Genomic DNA, 20,277 nt, shown 5'->3' on the forward strand with positions numbered 1-20,277 from the left:
TTCCTTCGGTTAAACAATGTCATCTCTCAAGACCCTGCTGGAAGTGAGGTTTCTCTGTCGTAGTATCTTCCCTCTAAAACAATATGCACACACACACACACACACACACACACACTGTTTGGAAGAACTATGAATATGTGAATCTTCACTCCTTCCCCAGGGCTTTTGTGATGAAATGTGAGACCTGTGTTTCATTCCATATGGCTGGTCATATTGTATTGGTTTAATTGTACAGGTTGTCCTCTCTTTATGGCTATTGTTCACTGACCATTCAAAATTATGACAGAGCTGAATGAAAGGACTTAAAATTCCTGCCCTGGTCTTACAATTGACCACAGGGATGCTTCAATGGCTCTTTCTTGTCTTTCCCCCTCCCATTCAAACCTTCTTGATCCCCACAGGCTTTGGCCCTGCTTCTGACTCCTCTGGGTCCCATATCTTTCTCCCCTTTCCCATATGGATCAGTCATTTAACTTTTCTGTAAATCCACTGCATGGATACAGGTTAAAGTTTACGTTTTAGAAAGAAACATAGAAACATAGAAGTCTGACGGCAGAAAAAGACCTCATGGTCCATCTGGTCTGCCCTTATACTATTTTCTGTATTTTATCTTAGGATGGATATATGTTTATCCCAGGCATGTTTAAATTCAGTTACTGTGGATTTATCTACAATGTCTGCTGGAAGTTTGTTCCAAGGATCTACTACTCTTTCAGTAAAATAATATTTTCTCACGTTGCTTTTGATCTTTCCCCCAACTAACTTCAGATTGTGTCCCCTTGTTCTTGTGTTCACTTTCCTATTAAAAACACTTCCCTCCTGGACCTTATTTAACTCTTTAACATATTTAAATGTTTTGATCATGTCCCCCCTTTTCCTTCTGTCCTCCAGACTATACAGATTGAGTTCATTAAATCTTTCCTGATACGTTTCATGCTTAAGACCTTCCACCATTCTTGTAGCCCGTCTTTGGACCCGTTCAATTTTGTCAATATCTTTTTGTAGGTGAGGTCTCCAGAACTGAAAACAGTATTTCAAATGTGGTCTCACCAGCACTCTATATAGCGGGATCATAATCTCCCTCTTCCTGCTTGTTATACCTCTAGCTATGCAGCCAAGCATCCTACTTGCTTTCCCTACCGCCTGACTGCACTGTTCACCCATTTTGAGACTGTCAGAAATCACTATCCCTAAATCCTTTTCTTCTGAAGTTTTTGCTAACACAGAACTGCCAATACAATACTCAGATTGAACTGCCAATACAATACTCAGAAAGAGAACTGGCTGATCTGACTCCCAGCCTTCCTATACTCTACAGAGTATGGCACCATTCCAGAAGTGAACACCATGTCAGTGTGCCCATAATGAATTATAGCTAGACCCAAAATAGAATCTGCTTCTAGGATGGCATCACCCAGCCTCTTTGCAGGAATGCTAGGCAGCAGAGTGGCTTCTTTCCAAGGGAGATCTAGGAAGACTTAAGTCAACTATTTGATGACAAGATAGGAAAGAGGAGGGTGAGGATCCAGTGGGCTTATGGGACCAGATATGCCAAGAAACAGAACCCGAGGTGCCTCAGGGGGTGGAAACCATCCTTATAACCAAAAAGTAGAAAATAAATATTTTAAATAAATATAAACATCTAGTATAATTATAGCCCTCATCCCCCACCTCACCTTTATCTTAATTCCTCTTTCTGTTTGAACACAAATCCCTTTCTCCCTATATTTACTCATTATTGTCAGGATTAGGCTTGACCTGATATAGTATCTCAAAGAAGTAGGAAGGACTGTAATCATTGTAATGACTATTATAACGCAAAGAATGCTAAATCAATGTGGGTCAACAAAATATGCTACAACCTGATTGGTTGATAAATATATAAAAATGTAAGACACTTTTGCATAGGTTTGGTTGTTGGCCAGTTGTAGTGTGGCTTGTGTATAGAGAGATAGAGTAAACATTATAAATAGAGAAAAAAAATTTGCTACAAAGAAGTAAATATTTTCTTATGCACTCCTGCTGCAGTGTGCTCATTTGAAGACTTCAGCTTCTTATATCTTGGTCTGTGGCTGGTTGGTTGGGTTGGGTTACCTTCCGAAATTGTAGCTCCAACAATTATTCCATATTGTCATCTGCTTTTGACAATTAAAATAGCTGGTCCTTAGGCTGGGAATGTGCCTGTTCTTTATTATTATATTATTGATTTTGAAGGGGCTTTTTAAAAGAAAATCTTATTATTTCTTTCATTGGTTATTTTTTCATAGAATATTTTTCTCTCTGTCCCTCTTAAGAATCAGTCACCCCCATTATTTCCTTTAAGTTTGGACAAATGGTATAAAACCTTAAGAATATATTCACAAATTAGTCTGCCTTTAACCATACGTTAGATCCACATTATGCAAGTTATGCATGGTATGTTTGTGTGTATGTTTGGTTTTATAATAGGGGTTTTTAGTTGTTTTTTATTATTGGATTGTACATGTTGTGTTTATTATTGTTGTTATCCGCCCCGAGTCTGCGGAGAGGGGCGGCATACAAATCCAATTAAAAAAAATTAATAATAATAATAATAATAATAATAATAATAATAATAATAATAATAATAATAATTATTATTATTATTATTATTATTATTATTATTATTATTATTATTATTATTATTATTATTATTATAGACTTCATTAGTATTAACCAATCTAGAAAGTTATGCAGGGGGGAAAATGTAAACTTGATAATGTTTACAATGAAAATTTGGAAGTCACTGACATTTTAAAAGTCTGTATTTTGTAAATATAATCACAAATGACACTGATTCTGGAAGCCTTCAATATATGTAGCCAAAGAGCAGGTCAATGGGCAAAGAGGCTTTCAGGCATGTATAGCATCTCTGGCTGGATGTCACATTCTGCTGTTTCTCCTTGTCATACATACATTTCATAATTGTTGCCTGACAGGAAAGCACGGGCCCCATTTGCCTGACTGCTAAAGCTGGATTGATGGTCAGAATATACTTCTACCGACAAGTGCATTTTGGAATAGAGTCAAGACTCTTTTCATTGAATTAGACTCTTAGCAGATGCAATTGATACTAAAGCTCTTTAGTAGGGGGAGGAAGGGTGGGAGAAGAATATAACAAAAGAAGTTGGAGAGAATTCAGAAGACAGGAGTGTAGAGTTTTGAGTGCAACTGTACATCCCATTATAGGAATTGCTGATGGGAATGATGAAGTTATGAATGAGATCTTCAAAATGAAATTCTGCTTATCCTAAAGGTTTCAACAACAGAAAGCACAATGAAGTAGAGAGAACTGTAACCATCTTTGAAATAAGATGTATTGCAGATAAAATGTGGTTGTTTGAAAATGCAATGTATTAGCCACTACTTTAAAAATGGGCTTATTGGTTTTGTTACAAATAAATATAATAAACGGAGCTGAGGGATTTTAAACGTGCTGCTAATATCTTAAGGTAATGTAACCCTGGATTAACAACATAAGGAAGAAGAATAAAGGCTGAGAAATAAAAGAAGCAAAGATATAAAGAGCTAAAGAGAAAGAAAACAAAATCATTTTTGTTGCAGTGCTAAGGGCATAGATAATTATGATTGTGGAATAGAAGGAGATATATATAAATGAAGAGGCAACAGCTATCACAATCTCTGGAACATTTAAACTTTATTAAAAAACTACTAAAATTATTAAGCTTTTGTTAGTCTTCTACTAACGTCATCAGAGTATTAAAATCTCCATTGAATACATAATGCTGCTCAATTTGTTCATTGCCCGCATCACAGGCCAATTCTTGGATGTGTGTGTATAAATATATTGCTTTGGTTTCCCAAAACAAATGCATAAAGCTCAACATCACAATTTCCTAGAGGCTGGCAGAAAAGAAAGTGTTTCTGTCAAAAGGTATACTCTTTTTTTAGTCTTTAGAAAAATAAGGTTAAACAACAATTATATTTTTCTCCAAAAAACAGTTAATATTGAGTTGTTCTTTCACATTTTCCACAGCTGTTGGCACAAAAAATAAAAGGAATTGGATCTGCACTCGATTAAGAAAGCCGACACTTGCTGCATGGGTAATTTTAATTAATAAACAGGAAACTGAGATAACATGTTGTGCCAATAGCTACAGAAACAAATCTCTTTTCTTGGTTTGATGGCAGCCTGCAGGTGGTGGTGTCTGAATCTGACACTGAAACCTTGCCTCTCCACATTGATGTTACCAATCAGGTAAAGATTTTTGCTTTTTTTTTCTGGCTAAATACATAAAGCTTTAACAATCTTCAATTGAACATTTGCTTGAACAGCTAAATAAATTCCAGCATGGTGTGTGAATAAAACACACAATGCAACTAGTTGTTTCAAGGATAATTCAATCATGAGGCTTGAAGGTCAAGCAGTGACCTGGAAAATTAGCTTACCAGTGACTAATATACAAGGAGGCAGTTTCAAAAGATATAGAGGCAGAATGCTTAAAATGATTTTTTTTTTTAAAAAAAAAAGATCAAACTGTTTTGTAAAGACCTAGACAGTTCCAAGAACTCAATGTTTTTATCAACCATGGTCTGGTCCTTTTAATGCTTTGGGGGTTTAGATGTCAGGAGTTAATAATCATACATACATACATACATACATACATACATACATACATACATACATACATACATACATTCTAATTTAGAAGATTCAAGCCTATACACAAGAATCTGATTAATTGTTAGCACTAAATAATGGAATTCAAGGTGGGACAGAACATGAAGTACAAGTTGTGAACACATAACAATTCTAGGCTGAGTGCTCTCTTGACTTCAGCCCCAAGCTCTACCATCTCTTCTCCTACATCAGCAGATATCCTAACTCCATCCTCTAATGCAGTGAAGGGCTACCAAAGTTTTTACTACCACACCGTGGGCGTGGCTTATGCAGGACACCCTACATTTTCTTTCAACCTCTTTCAGTGCAAATTGAGTGCTCTGGGGTAGAGCTCCATTTTTGCTACCCCACTGCATTCCTCTCCATTTGGGCAGTAGCCCACCTCTGCTCTTATGTAAATATGGAGATATTTAGAAGAGTGCTAATTCAAACCTACTGTTGCTATTATCTTTCATAGCAACAACCGGTTCCAATATATGTTGTACAACCAAAACAAATGAAATCCCTTTCATTTATGCTGTCATTACTCTGGAATGTTTAATTTTTATGCTTTAATGACTGTCCTGTGTCCTACTAGCTCCTCACTTTATTTGTAGATATACAGTGTTCCCTCGATTTTCGTGGGGGATGCATTCTGATACCACCCACAAAAGTCAAATTTCCGCGAAGTAGAGATGCAAAAGTAAATACACTCTTTTTGGCTATGAACGGTATCACAAGCCTTCCCGTAACACTTTAAACCCCTAAACTGCAATTTCTCATTCCCTTAGCAACCATTTAGATTATTACTCACCATGTTTATTTATTAAAGTTTATTAAAAAATATTTATTAAAGGCGGACGAAACTTTGGCGATGACATATGACGTCATCGGGCGGGAAAAACCATGGTACAGGGGAAAAAACCGCAAAGTGTTTTTTAATTAATATTTTTGAAAAACCATTTGTACAGCCGTTTCACGAAATTTGAACCCGCGAAAATCGAGGGACCACTGTATAATGAATTAATTGTGTTAGTCAAATTATGTATTAAATCTACACATTTTCATATCAATTTAAACACATGTTCTAGAGCTAGAATAACCATAATTTTATAAAATAAGGTAGGCATGGCTATCTAGTAAATAGATTTTTCTTTTCACAAAGAATCCATTGCTGATAAATTTTATGCAAATGATTCAACATTTTCTCCTGACTAATTCATGGGGGAAATATTGTGCCTAATCAAAACATTTTAAATTAACTACACTTGAATATCAGATTAACTATATTTAAAACATGATTGTATGGTATCTTAACACATACTATGTGATTATTGTTAAATTAGGAAAAAATATGTTTTTGCTTACAATAACCACAACACATTATTCCATACTTCCAGGTCACTGCTTAATCATACTAGAGTGCCTTCCGACCCTGTCCTATTGTCTCTCCTATATCCCATATATCATCTCTTCTATCCCTATATCTTTCTTCTATTCCCTCATTGATTATTTTATCCTATACTCTCTCTTCTATTCTTTCTCTAATTCTATTTCCTCGAAGGTGTCCTCTATTACCTTCATTGTGTATTATTGTGTATTGGACAAAATAAATAAATAAAATAATAAATATGAACTGGATGCTTGATTCTCATAATTATGATATATGCATACATGCATACATACATACATACATACATACATGTGTGTATGTGTGTTTTCGTAGATTTACACGGGAACAGGATGAAGGTCAGATTATGTGTATGTGTGTTTTCGTAGATTTACACGGGAACAGGATGAAGGTCTTGACATATTCGGGTTTCTTTCCATGTAAGTTTCAGAGATTCCTGGCGATGTTTCGACGAGGTCCCACTCGTCATCATCAAGCTAGTGCTTTTGACTTTGTGCTAGGGTGAAGCACAAAGATATTTTTTTTTTGGCGAATCACCCTGGTATATGGAAGAAGCAGCACAGCTTCCTTTGTATACATGTGTGTATACATACATACATACATACATACATACATACATAGCATAGCATATATAATTATGCTATATATACATTAGGCTAAATAGAATATTGCTCTATTATTCAATGTCCAGCAATGGGACATTCTTTGTCAAGTGGACCAGGTAAAATTGAAGCCTTATTTGAAAAGAAACCATCACAAAAACAATATATGTGATAGAATAAATGTGCTCTTTCTAATGAAATAAAAATGAAGATGATTGAAGAGGAGAAACCAGAGAGCAATAGAAAAAAACTTGAACTTTCTAATGAAGATGATTGAAGATAATGAAACAGAGCTCTCTGTTTTCTCACCTTCAGTCATGTTCATTTTTAATTGATTAGAAAGAACACATTTTGCCTATCATATATGTTGTTTTTCTGATGGTTTATTTTCAAATAAGGCTGCAAAAATCAGTCAAGTAGACATCTGGTCCACTTGACAAAGAATGACCCCAATATAATATCCAAGATACTTGAAAAAGACATATTTGAAAAAGAGAGAAGGGTTGAAAAAGGGCAATGGCTCCAAATTTCCAATTGCTTGTCAGAGAGAGAGAGAGAGAGAGGTGGGGGAAAGAGGTATAACAAGAGGTATAACTAGAGGTATAACAAGCAGGAAGAGGGAGATTGTGATCCCACTGAATAGATCGCTGGTGAGACCCCATTTGGAATACTGTGTTCAGTTCTGGAGACCTCACCTACAAAAAGATATTGACAAAATTGAACGGGTCCAAAGACGGGCTACAAGAATGGTGGAAGGTCTTAAGCATAAAACGTATCAGGAAAGACTTAATGAACTCAATCTGTATAGTCTGGAGGACAGAAGGAAAAGGGGGGACATGATCGAAACATTTAAATATATTGAAGGGTTAAATAAGGTCCAGGAGGGAAGTGTTTTTAATAGGAAAGTGAACACAAGAACAAGGGGTCACAATCTGAAGTTAGTTGGGGGAAAGATCAAAAGCAACATGAGAAAATATTATTTTACTGAAAGAGTAGTAGATCCTTGGAACAAACTTCCAGCAGACGTGGTAGATAAATCCACAGTAACTGAATTTAAACATGCATGGGATAAACATATACCCATCCTAAGATAAAGTACAGAAAATAGTATAAGGGCAGACTAGATGGACCATGAGGTCTTTTTCTGCCGTCAGACTTCTATGTTTCTATGTTTCTAAAGAAAGACAAAATTTTGATAGCTAGAGGTTTTCATATTTGTGAGGAGCCTGAAAAATGAAACGTGGATGTTCACCATATGGAAAGTCTTCATAGATGGAGAAAGATCTGCAGTTCTTTTTTTAATATTTTAAAAAATGTTCTCTATATGGAAAGTATTTCAAAAGTCTAGGTCTTATTCACATATCTATTCTCCCTAAAAGCAGGTGAAATGTTATCAGTTTCCACAGCACTTAAGTGAGTCTAGTAAATATACTGAATAATGTATTTCAGAAAATTGTTGACTATGATCCTGTAACAGTATGCATCAGGCTCAATTCAAAGTGCTGGATCTAACCTTATAAATACATATTTTATAACTGTGTTTTCTTAATACTGCCTTCTTTAATGTGTTTCTTTCAAAGGAAAGTATAAAAAAAGTATAGATTTTAGAAGAAATTCCAAGGGTAGCTCAGGGTTGAACTCTAGAGTCTAGAGAACATGTTTCACTAACCAACTAGGTAACATCAGCAGTGCTAGCTAGTGAAAGGAGGATTTTCCTGAAAAGTAATTGAAAATTAGGAGCCATTTCCCTCTTTCAGTCTTTCTATTCCCCCCCTCCCACCAACTTGCCGGTGATGTCAAAGCTCTGAACGCTGAACATGACCCCGGACTTTGCCCGAAGTTTCAAAAAAATTCGGGTTCGGCATACCAAACACTGCAAAATTCGGTATGGACCTGAATTGTGTGAGTTCGGTTCACCCATCACTAATGAACACCCAAGGAACAACCAAGAGTGCTTCCTCTAACACCAACAGGGCAAGCTGCTAATATATAAATCCCACTCCCTACTTGCATCAATGTCACCTAGTTTGGTAATGAAATCTCTGCAAGAAATCATCAAGGTAGTAGAGCTTAGACCCTAAACTACAAATATTCTCATCTGTTAGTAATTCAAAAAGGAGATTATCTTGATCATCTTGATCAAGGCCTCAAAGTCCAAAAGCAAAATTTTATTTATTTATTTATTTATTTATTTATTTTGTCCAATACAAATTGAAAGTTAAGGAGAATAAAAACGTGTAGTAGTAAATATCAGGGAAGGGATAGAAGAAGAGATATGAGAATAGAATACATCAATGAAGAGTAGAGGAAGGATATATTGATGGGAGAAAAGATATATAAAATATAGGAGAGACAATTGGACGGGGGACAGACGGCACACTAGGATGCAATTGGTGAAGTGACCTGACTACACACACATACATACACACACACACAAATACACACAGACACATGCACGCGCGCACATGCATGCACACACACACACATCAAACAACTATGGCATTTTTTTTACCTGTCTCTATAATCTCACTTTTCAAAGGAGCTTATTATCTCTTATTAGTATATAGGGCTTTATAGAAAAATAAATGTTCCAAGGTCAGCAAGAGAATAGAATTTGCTCTTAATTTATGTGATGAATTGTCTCTCAGTTCAACTTAATAGTCAGGAGGGTTAATTATAGCCTTTTATACTTATAAAAAGCATGCTGTTTCTTTTTAAAAGTCAAATAATAAACCTTTCATTTGTTTAAAAGTTAAAGAAAGCATGGCATGAAATGATTTGCTATTTCTTCAAAAAATAATATTTATTTTAATACCACCCCGCTATTATAATTATATTACAATTATATATGGAAGAAAAATTATAGTTTCTTTTGTCTGCATTATTCAGGACATTTTATACTTGAACTTCAGAAACACTAGACATCATATAGATTGGATTGCCAAAAGCAAGATATCTGCTTAAATTTAAGAAAAAATACCAAAAATTGTGGTAAGAAATTTACCAGAAGAAAATAGCTTTTAATAAATCACATTTTCCTCCAGATATAATTGGCTTATTGAACTGGAGTAAAAGCAGCTCTTTCTGCCTCAGATAGTGGGGTGTAAGAGATCAGGACCAGAGGTCACTTTGCAATTTTAAAAAGAGTTATTGCTCAAACCTATGCATAACAATCTAATTATTAAAGTTCAACATTAAATTGGCACCAAATAAGGTTAAATGAAATTCAAGAGGACTTGGACCTGGACCACAGTGTGTGTTAAACTCACGTCATCACAGTGGTGTCACATGATGTATTGGGATTTTCCGCCCCCTTTTCACTAAACCGGGCAGAGGCATGGCCAATGCGTGACGCAGCCGGCCTGCGGGCCAGGAGATTGATAGCCTTGCTCTAGGATAAAATGCTTAACAATGCTCCCCAGCTCTGCTTGTCCTTCACAGGGTTTTTTATTTCAACATCACCAACTCAGGCCCAAAGTCTAACAAAGTTGGCCAGATATATTGCTGCCAGAATGGAATAAATAGATATGGTACCCTTTCAAGATAGTGGCCCCTAGATTTCTGACTAAATGTTACTTCAACCCTGACTGTAGAACACTAATCTCTATTCTACTGAAGTCAACATAGAAAAAACTACACAAGAAAGCTAGTTTTAGAGGACAAATCTTCATGTCACAGAATTGGCTCCTCCAAAACCATGCTAGTCATGTTATCCCCAAACATCATGACTGGCAATTGGGATCAGGTATGTCCACAGGTTAGATAATAATTACAGTAGGTAGGTAGACAGACAGACAGACAGACAGACAGACAGACAAATAGACAAATAGACAGACAGATAGATGATAGAATAGAATAGAATAGAATTTTATTGGTCGTGTGATTGGACACACAAGGAATTTGTCTTGATGTGTATGCTCTCAGCTTACATAAAAGAAAAAATATACATTTGTCAAGAATCATGTGGTACAACACTTAATGATTGTCATAGGGGTCAAATAAGCAATGAAGAAATAATCAATATAGATACACACACACACACACAAAGGTACTTTTAAAAATATTGTTTTATATAGTCAAAGATAGAATAGAATAACAGAGTTGTAAGGGACTTTGGAGGTCCCCTACTTAGGCAGGAAACCCTACACCATGTTAGATAAATGCTCAGTTTAAGGTGGGTTTTTTTTTAATAAAAAAAAACTATATTGTGAATCTGAAATCCTTGGCTTAGCCTGGAGTATATACAGCATTTTTTTTTTTAAAAAAGGCACCTATTGTTAGATAGGGTGAGTGGAAGATGCAGATAGAAGTGGCTTCAAAAAAACCCCTCAGCTCTTTATTTACAACCCATTGACAGCCAGCCCTTTTATAAGGAGCTGCCAGACAATCAGCAGTTAGTATTTTCCCTCCAAAATGGAGGACCTCACTGAAGCCTATGTGTCTCAGTCTGAGAATGTAAACACCTATGATTATTTGAACTAATCTCCACTTGTTTTTTAATGAATGGAGCTTCAAATATTGGGATTTTTGGTTTTTTTACAATACCCTGCAAAACACTATAGACTGAGATGTCTCTTCCCTTATATCAGCTTTGACTGGTCACCAAAGAAATGAAACAATTTTAATAGCCAATCTGAGAGAAAACTAACCATTATTTCTTCCTCCTGAAGGGTAAGTATTCAGTATGTATTTGCTCAATTCTGACTCATTGAAACAAATGCTTGAGCAGCCATGTACTTATCAACACCAGGCTGTCCAACCAGCCATGTGCATAAAATGTATAATTTTTCAATTAGTGACTGTGGGAGAAGGTTTAATATATCAAAAATATCGTTTCAGATGTTTAATTTTAATGGTTCCCTGCATTATTAGATTTTTTAAAAAATCTGTATGAATTAGTTTCTAAACAACGTCTGATAGATAGTCGCATTTCTTGGTGATATAATAGGTTAATCTGTACTGTTCTTCTGAGTTCAGATAATATAATCAGATCATTCTAGGTCTCCACTGGAATATTCTATTTATTTTTGAACCAAAAGGGGGAGTAGGTTGGGATGAGAGAAGGGGGATAATGAGAAAGAGAGAGTTGATAATAAAGACATGGATGATGAGGTACTCTAAAAAATGATTAGGCATGCAGGAAGAAAAGATTTAATTTGGGAGATTGAGAACGGTGGAGATATTTTCTCTCTGCCTACACACTTTCACTATTGCTCAGTATAACTAAAGTCTTTAAATACTTTATAAATGGAAGAAATTAACCACAAAATGCCTGATCTGAAGGAATCACCTACTATGCATCATTTGTATATTTCTTCTATTAATGGAAGAAAAGCTTCACACATTTGCTTTTCAAACAATTGAATAAATGAGAATTTTTTTTTAAAAAAATACAAGTTTTGGTCTACTTATACTTTTTCTGAATGGTAAATCAGAAAGAGAAAAAAAATGACAGATTGAGTACTGACATCTATTCTTTCTTTTGTCTTTCTGATTTCAGAGAAGTATAAGTAGAGCAGTACAGTGTTCCCTCGCTTTTCACGGGGGATGCGTTCCGAGACCGCCCGCGAAAGTCGAATTTCCGCGAAGTAGAGATGCGGAAGTAAATACACTATTTTTGGCTATGAACAGTATCACAAGCCTTCCCTTAACACTTTAAACCCCTAAATTGCAATTTCCCATTCCCTTAGCAACCATTCCGATTATTACTCACCATGTTTATTTATTAAAGTTTATTAAAAAATATATTTATTAAAGGCAGACGAAAGTTTGGCGATGACATATGACGTCATCGGGTGGGAAAAACCGTGGTATAGGGAAAAAAACTGCGAAGTATTTTTTAAATTATTTTTTGAAAAACTGTGGTATAGACTTTTCGCGAAGTTCGAACCCGCGAAAATCGAGGGAACACTGTACTCATATCTTTTAAATTTTCCCTTCTGTATATGAGAGATTAGAGCTGGAAACAACCTGAATGCTCTGGAGAGGGAGGGAAGGAAGGGAGGGAAGGAGGGACAGGGGCAGAGAAGGGAGGGAGGGAGACAGAGAAAGAGAGAGAATATGCATGTCCTCTTGCAACACAATTTCAAAATCATACATATTTGTATATTACAATAATATATTATAATATTATAGTATACAGTATAATATATTGTATACTATAAGTAAATGTAATTTGGCAATGTATGAGAGCCCTAAATTACACTGATGATTAAACTAAGCACTTTTGAGCCATTTTCTCATACTCTTTCTGCTATCGTTGTTGTGAGCCACCCCGAGTCTTCAGAGAGGGGCGGCATACAAATCTAATAAATTATTATTATATTATTATTATTAAACTTCTGGACTTGTAGAACTGATCATTTATGAGTATTTGACCCCCCGATAGACTTTGATGTTAATTTATTCTTTGCCTATTTTCACACCTTTTTCAATTACTTTAATTTCCACATTAGGAATAAGTTTATAATGTTTCCAATTACAGTCATTCACTATACATGGACCTTCTCGTTAAAAACTTTGGCAACCTACAGTTGGTACAAAATACATCCATCCAGTGGTGAGCGAATACTGATATACAGTAGAGTGATGTCATTATTTCAGGAGCTGTATTGTCTGTGGGTTGGCTCCTAGCTTCAGGTTGTACAGCTTCAGGTTGTTATTAACACTCTCCATAAACCTGAATTGTGTTGCCTGAAATCATTTTCTCCTGAATTTTTAACTTTCCAAGCATTTTGAGTAGGGAAAACTCCCTTCAAGTCCTAACAATAATAGGGCTGATAGGTGGTTGATAAAGCTTCCAAAATGGAAGTTTTCAATTGCTGCTCCCTAAATCAGGAATTTTCCCCATAACATGCATGTACATATGTGCACATGTGCACACACACACACACAAACACAAAAATCAAGTTTCCTTCTGAATTTCAAAACAAGTTAAGATTTGAGTATTCCATCAAGGGCAGGAGGAGGGCATGTTATATATAAAAATCTGATTTTGAGGATGCATGCTTTTGTACATTTTTGTGTGATTTTGATACTCTATATCATTTATTGATAGAGAGGAATATTTATTTCTTTTTGTTACTGTCTAGAGCCTTCTGGAATGTGTTGCATACAAATAAAATAAGTAAGTAAGCAAGCAAGCAAACAAACAAACAAATATTCATCCCAAATTGAAAAGATAAAAGGGATTCCATGCAAGATAGTGAAAAACAGTTTGTTCAACATTTTGTATTTAAACAAAGTTAAATTTATAGACTGCTCACTAGGAATTGAATTATGATGAAATGAAAACTGAATGTGTTCATTTTATATTGGTAAAAGAAGAAATGCAAGTAAAAATATTTCAATATGGAATGAAGATAAAATATATCCATTTCAGCACAGCTGGGGATTTGTGGGAGATGACCAGGCTGAGTCCAAGGGGGGATTCAAACTTCTCATAAATCACAACTCCCTGTGCACCTGCAAGAGAGCCAAGTCTATCCCATCTTAATGGCTCACTCATATTCCTTGCTGGCTACTTGGTCAGATTCTTGTAAAAAGCTTAACCCTGCAATAAAACTTTATACAACAACAACAACAATAATAATCAACAACAGCAACAGCAGCAGCAATAACTACAGAAATAGAAGGGACCTTAGAGGTCTTCTAGTTCAACCCCCTGCTTAGAGAGGAAACCTTACACCACTTCAGACCAATGGTTATCCAACATCTTTTTAAAAACTTCCAGTGTTGGAGCATTCACAACTTCTGGAGGCAAGATGTCCCACTGATTAATTGTTCTAACTGTCAGGAAATTTCTTCTTAGTTCTAAGTTGCTTCTTTCCTTTAGTTCTTTCCTTTAGGTCCCCGGAAGGGGTGGCATACAAGTCCAACTAATAAATAAATAAATAAATAAATACAAGTCTAATAAATAACAATAACAATAATCGCACAGACTGACTACAAGCATAGACATGATGCTGTGGCACAGATGATCCACTGGAACTTGTGCCGGAACTACCATTTACCAGTGGCAAAGAACTGGCGGCATCATAAGCCTGAAAAAGTGTGTCGAAAATGAGCAAGCAAAACTACTGTGGGACTTCCGATTTCCGACTGACCGAATTCTGAAGCATAACACAACAGACATCCTGATTGTGGAGAAAAAGAAAGTATGGATCATCGACATCGACATCCCAGGGGACAGCAGAATTGAGGAGAAGCAGCTAGAGAAATTAGTGAAATACGAAGATCTAAAAATCGAGCTGCAACGACTCTGGTATAAGCCAGTGAAAGTGGTCCCAGTGGTACTTGGCACGCTGGGCGCAGTGCCAAAGGATCTCAGCGGACATTTGAAAACCATCGGAATTGGCAAAATCTCCATCTGTCAATTGCAAAAGGCCGCTTTACTGGGATCGGCAAACATAATTCGCCGCTACATCAGGCAGTCCTAGCTGCTTGGGAAGCGCCCGACTGGTGATGAAATACGAAATCCAGCATAGTGATGTCGTTTGCTGTGTTGTATTGACATAAAGTGTTCGGAAACTTCAGATCGTGCAGAATGCAGCTGCGAGAGCAATCATGGGCTTCCCCAGATATGCCCATGTTACACCAACACTCCACAGTTTGCATTGGTTGCCGATCAGTTTCCGGTCACAATTCAAAGTGTTGGTTATGACCTATAAAGCCCTTCATGGCATTGGACCAGAATATCTCAGGGACCGCCTTCTGCCGCAACAATCCCAACATCCGGTTAGGTCCCACAGAGTTGGCCTTCTCTGGGTCCCGTCGACTAAACAATGTCATTTGGTGGGACCCAGGGGAAGAGACTTCTCTGTGGCGGCCCCGACCCTCTGGAACCAGCTCCCCCCAGAGATTAGAACTGCCCCCACCCTCCTTGCCTTTCGTAATCTTCTTAAGATCCATCTCTGTCATCAGGCATGGGGGAACTGAGACATCTCCCCCAGGCCTATACAGTTTATACATGGTATGTTTGTGTGTGTGTTTGCTTTTAATATTGGGTTTTTAAGTGTTTTTTAAATTATTAGATTTATTTTTACATTGTCTTTGTTATTGTTGTGAGCTGCCCCGAGTCTACGGAGAGGGGCGGCATACAAATCTAATTAATAATAATAATAATAATAGTTTCCGCTCATTGCTAATTACTAATTTGAACTGCCTCTTCATTTCCCCAGCATTTGGCATTAATCCTGCCAATAGATAAGAGAAGTATTCAAGAAAGAGGTGAAATTCAAAATTTTTCCCTACCACTTCTGTGGGTGTGTTTTGGTGAGCGTGGTGTGCCTTGTTGGGTGTAGCTTGGTAGGCATGGCAAGAGAAGGGTACTGCAAAATCTCCATTCCCACCCCATTTCAGGGAAAGGATACTGCAAAATCCACATTCCCTCATCACTCCTGGGTAAAAAATATTGAAAAATCTCCATTCTCACCCCACTCTGAGGCCAGCCAGTGGTGGTATTTGCCATTTCTCTGAACTACTGAAAATTTTCACTACTGGTTCTCCAGAACCTGTCAGAACCTTCTGGATGGGAAAATTAAAAGCAGGAAAAAAGAGTGGCATTTCATAAGCTGGTTATAAATTTTAGAGATGATACTTAATAGATATCAGTGTATGTGATTTTGTCTGATGAAATTTAATCTTTTGCCTGTTTTGAAAGACAATGTTTAATGAACGACTCCAGTGGTTCCAGAGGCAAAATGCTTAAGTTGCCTATTTAGCTAAAATGAGAAAAAGCAAAAAAAAAAAAAGTTGGGGGGAAGGGATGACTCAATTTTGAGTTAGATCTATATTCTTCTTTCTACACTGCCAGTTTAAAGTGATGTTCATTGAATTCCCAGGCAATTTCCAAGCGAAGCTCAAATCTGCTTACTTTCTGCAAAGCTGCCCTTAGCTCGTTGCTTTCCTGGAAACAAATAAAAGCTGAGCAGTTTGGGATTATTGATATTGTATTTTCTAGTTGATTGGCAGCCCTGGAATTGCAGGATTCCTGTAGAGATGAAATTGCAGTTAAATTCATTTGAGCTAGCAGAAGAAAGACACATTCTTTAAGGCTGGCATGGTAATAACCAATTATAAAGCAAAAGATTGAAGAAGAGTAACACAAGTCACCGGTTATGGAGGGCATGCAATGCAAAACAAAGATCCATTGGATAGAAATGCATCCAACTAAATGTTATCAATATTATAATTTCTGAGATAAAAATGAGATTTCTAATTTGTTGAGAAAAGTATTAACATTAATAGATTTCTCTTTTGAATTTTTGCTTAATAAGCATGGGAAATGTAAGCTGGAAAAATCTGATTTTGTTTTTAAAAAATGAATAGTTTCATTTCTGAGCTCTAATTCATCATCCATCTCTGGGGTATTTTTTACAGTTTTATTCACATATAATATTTTGTTCCTATTTTAGGAGTTGCATTGCATCATTTTTTTGTTTTCTAACTCAAAATGAGGAGCCTACATAACTGATATTAAACTTCTATGTTACTGAAATTCAGCAACACTATTAGAGGTCTTTGTGGAAAGCATTTTTACATTTTTGACCTTGATATCAAAGAATACATATTTGAAGAATTTCAGACTAAGGTCAAAGCAAAATGAAGTTTTCTTTCACTGACCTTGGAATTGAGCTTGGCTATTTAAAGCAATGTCATTCCAAAATGCTCCAACTATTTTGAGATATCTAACTGCAAAGCTTTATTAGTTATGCTGAAATCCAGTTATAGTTTCAATGGAGATGTTCCTCAGAAACACAGGATTTTTTTTTTTTTGCACAAGCAGAGGGATATTAAAGTTACATAATTCACTGCAAAATAACATGATTATATTCTCTTTAAATTAGATAACTTGTCAGAGCATTTGAATGATCAGGACTGAGCCAAACTTTCCCAGTGGAGCAAAATGGTTTAGTATGCACCCATGTAATGAAAAAACCGGAGGCAGCTTCTGAAACAGCTGCTCAAACCTTATGAGAAATGCAACAGCTTTGAAAACTCATTTACTTTATTCGCATTTACACGTGTTACAAAACACCTTTTTGCAAAGCTTTGCAGAGCCCAATTATTCATAGGCCTATAGCAGTGATGGCAAACCTATGGCATGTGTGCCACAGATAGCACATGGAGTCATATCTGCTGGCACAGGAGCTGTTTCCATAGCTCAGCTCCAGTGCACATATGTGTGCTGGCCAGCTGATCTTTGGCTTGTGTGGAGGCTCTAGGAGGACATTTTCAGCCACTGGAGGGCCTCCGGGGAGGAGCCATTTTCGCCCTCCCCGGGATTCAAGAAAACCTCTGGAGCCTGGAGAGAGCAAGAAATAGGCTTACAGGGCTCACCCGATGTCGGGAAATTGGAGAATGGGGGGATCACACACGCATGTGCAGGGGGGGCAGGAGGCATTGAATTATGGATGTGGGCACTCGTACCTGCACAATAGCATGTGCATGCGTGCTTTTGGCACCCGAGGGGAAAAAAAGTCTAAAGTCTTATAAAGAGAAAGATTGAAGGTCAAATTGCAAAACAAATATAGGTAGTCCTCAATGTACGACTATTCATTTAATGACTTTTTGAAGTTATCGGAGATCGAAAAAGTGACTCACAAGCAGTCCTCATATTTACGATATCACAGCATCCCTACAGTCAGGTGCATAGCAACCTGTATGCATTTATGAAGGTTGCAGTGGATTTTGGGGGGGGGGGGTTCATGTGCTATTCGTAACCTTTTCAGGGGTTTTAAACAATCAAAATTAATGGATAAAATTAGAGTCATTCAACAAACATGACAAAAAGGCTATAAAATTGGGTGTTACTCACTTAACAACCGCATTCAGTTTAGTAATGGTCTCAATTGTATTGTGTTGAAGACTCCCCTTAAATGAAGACAGCAGTAGCACTTAGACTAATATACCACTCCATAGCACTTCACAGCACTCTCCGAACAGTTTGCAAATAAATCTGAGACCCCGTTTTACCAATCTCAGAAGGATAGAATGCCAAATCAACCTTAGTCATCAGGATTCAACTCCAGACTCTGAGCAGAGTTAGCCAGCAATACTGCATTTATTTTATTTTATTTTATTTTAGTTGTTAGTCAAACATGTACAAGACAGAAGGTATAGGTATAAACATAAGTAAAGTAAGTACAGTGGAACCCCAACATAAGAGCTGCTCTACTTAAGAGCAACTCGAGATAAGAGCTGGGAGGGGAGAGATATTTTTGTTCTACTTACAAGCCCAAATTCGAGATACAAGCGCCAAGGAGCTGTCTCCTGAAGCCAAACGCTAACTTCCGCGTTCGGCTTCAGGAGACAGCTGCGAAGCGGCGCGCGTGTTTTAAAAGGTTGCAGCCGGCCTGGGGGGCTCGGGGGGGTGCTTGCAGCTTTCTTTCTTGCTCTTTTTCTTTCTCTCTTTTACCTTCCCTTCCTCTATTTCTTCTTTTCTTTCTCCTTCCCATCTTCTTCCCTCCCTCCCTCCCTTCACTCATTCCTCTCTTACTCTCCCCTTTCATAAGTTTCCTTGCTTCCTTCCTCTGTTCCTGTCCCTTCCCCCTTTCTTTCTTTCTTTCTTTCTTTCTTTCTTTCTTTCTTGCTCTTTTTCTTTCTCTCTTTTACCTTCCCTTCCTCTATTTCTTCTTTTCTTTCTCCTTCCCACCTTCTTCCCTCCCTCCCTCCCTTCACTCATTCCTCTCTTACTCTCCCCTTTCATAAGTTTCCTTGCTTCCTTCCTCTGTTCCTGTCCCTTCCCTCTTTCCTTCCTTCCTTCCCACCCTCCGTCCATTCATTCACCCATTCCTCTCTTGATCGCTTAAAGCCGGTCCCTGGTGCAAAAAGGGTTGGGGGACCTCTGTCCTACAGGATTGGGTGGCAGAGAAGTTGAACATATGTAAATTTAAAAGTTTAAGAAAGTTTACAAGTTAAGTGAAAGAAACTTCATTATTCATTTATATGTACATGTACATTTCTTCATTAAAAACATGTCTTTCTGCATAATTTAGACTAACTTTGTGAGTTTTTTGAGGGCTGGAACCAATTAAAATTATTTACATTAATTCCTATGGGGAAAAGTCGTTTGAGATAAGAGCTGCTCGACTTAAGAGCCCAGGTCCGGAACGAATTAAACTCGTATCTCGAGGTACCACTGTACAGATAAATTAGGACAATAGGACAGTAAGACAGGGATGGTAGGCATGACGGCGTACTTATGTACACCCCTTACAGACCTCTTAGGAATGGGGTGATGTCGACAGTAGACAGTCTAAGGTTAAAGTTTTGGGGGTTTGGGGAAGAAACCACAGAGTCAGGTAGTACATTCCCCTAAACTATAGGGGCAGGTGATACTCATTTCTGTTTCAAGGCCATTATGCCAGAGCTTTCTGAAGATATTTCCATGATGATATGGCCAACATGACATCATAGAGTGCTGTTACCTTCCCATTATTGATGTCCTCAAAAGCTTAACCAACTTTGGGGAGCTTTAATTTGTATTTTACAGACTGTTAGACAAGGCGGTCTACTTGCTCCCTTTGAATTATGTGATTACATGTCTCTTATTGAATTAGAAGCCATCTGAGAGAGAATGTGGAGAGACTTTGCAATAATAGAAGGGAGCTTAAATATTATTA

Source organism: Erythrolamprus reginae, chromosome 5 (genome assembly GCF_031021105.1).
Source record: "Erythrolamprus reginae isolate rEryReg1 chromosome 5, rEryReg1.hap1, whole genome shotgun sequence".
Taxonomy (NCBI): domain Eukaryota; kingdom Metazoa; phylum Chordata; class Lepidosauria; order Squamata; family Dipsadidae; genus Erythrolamprus; species Erythrolamprus reginae.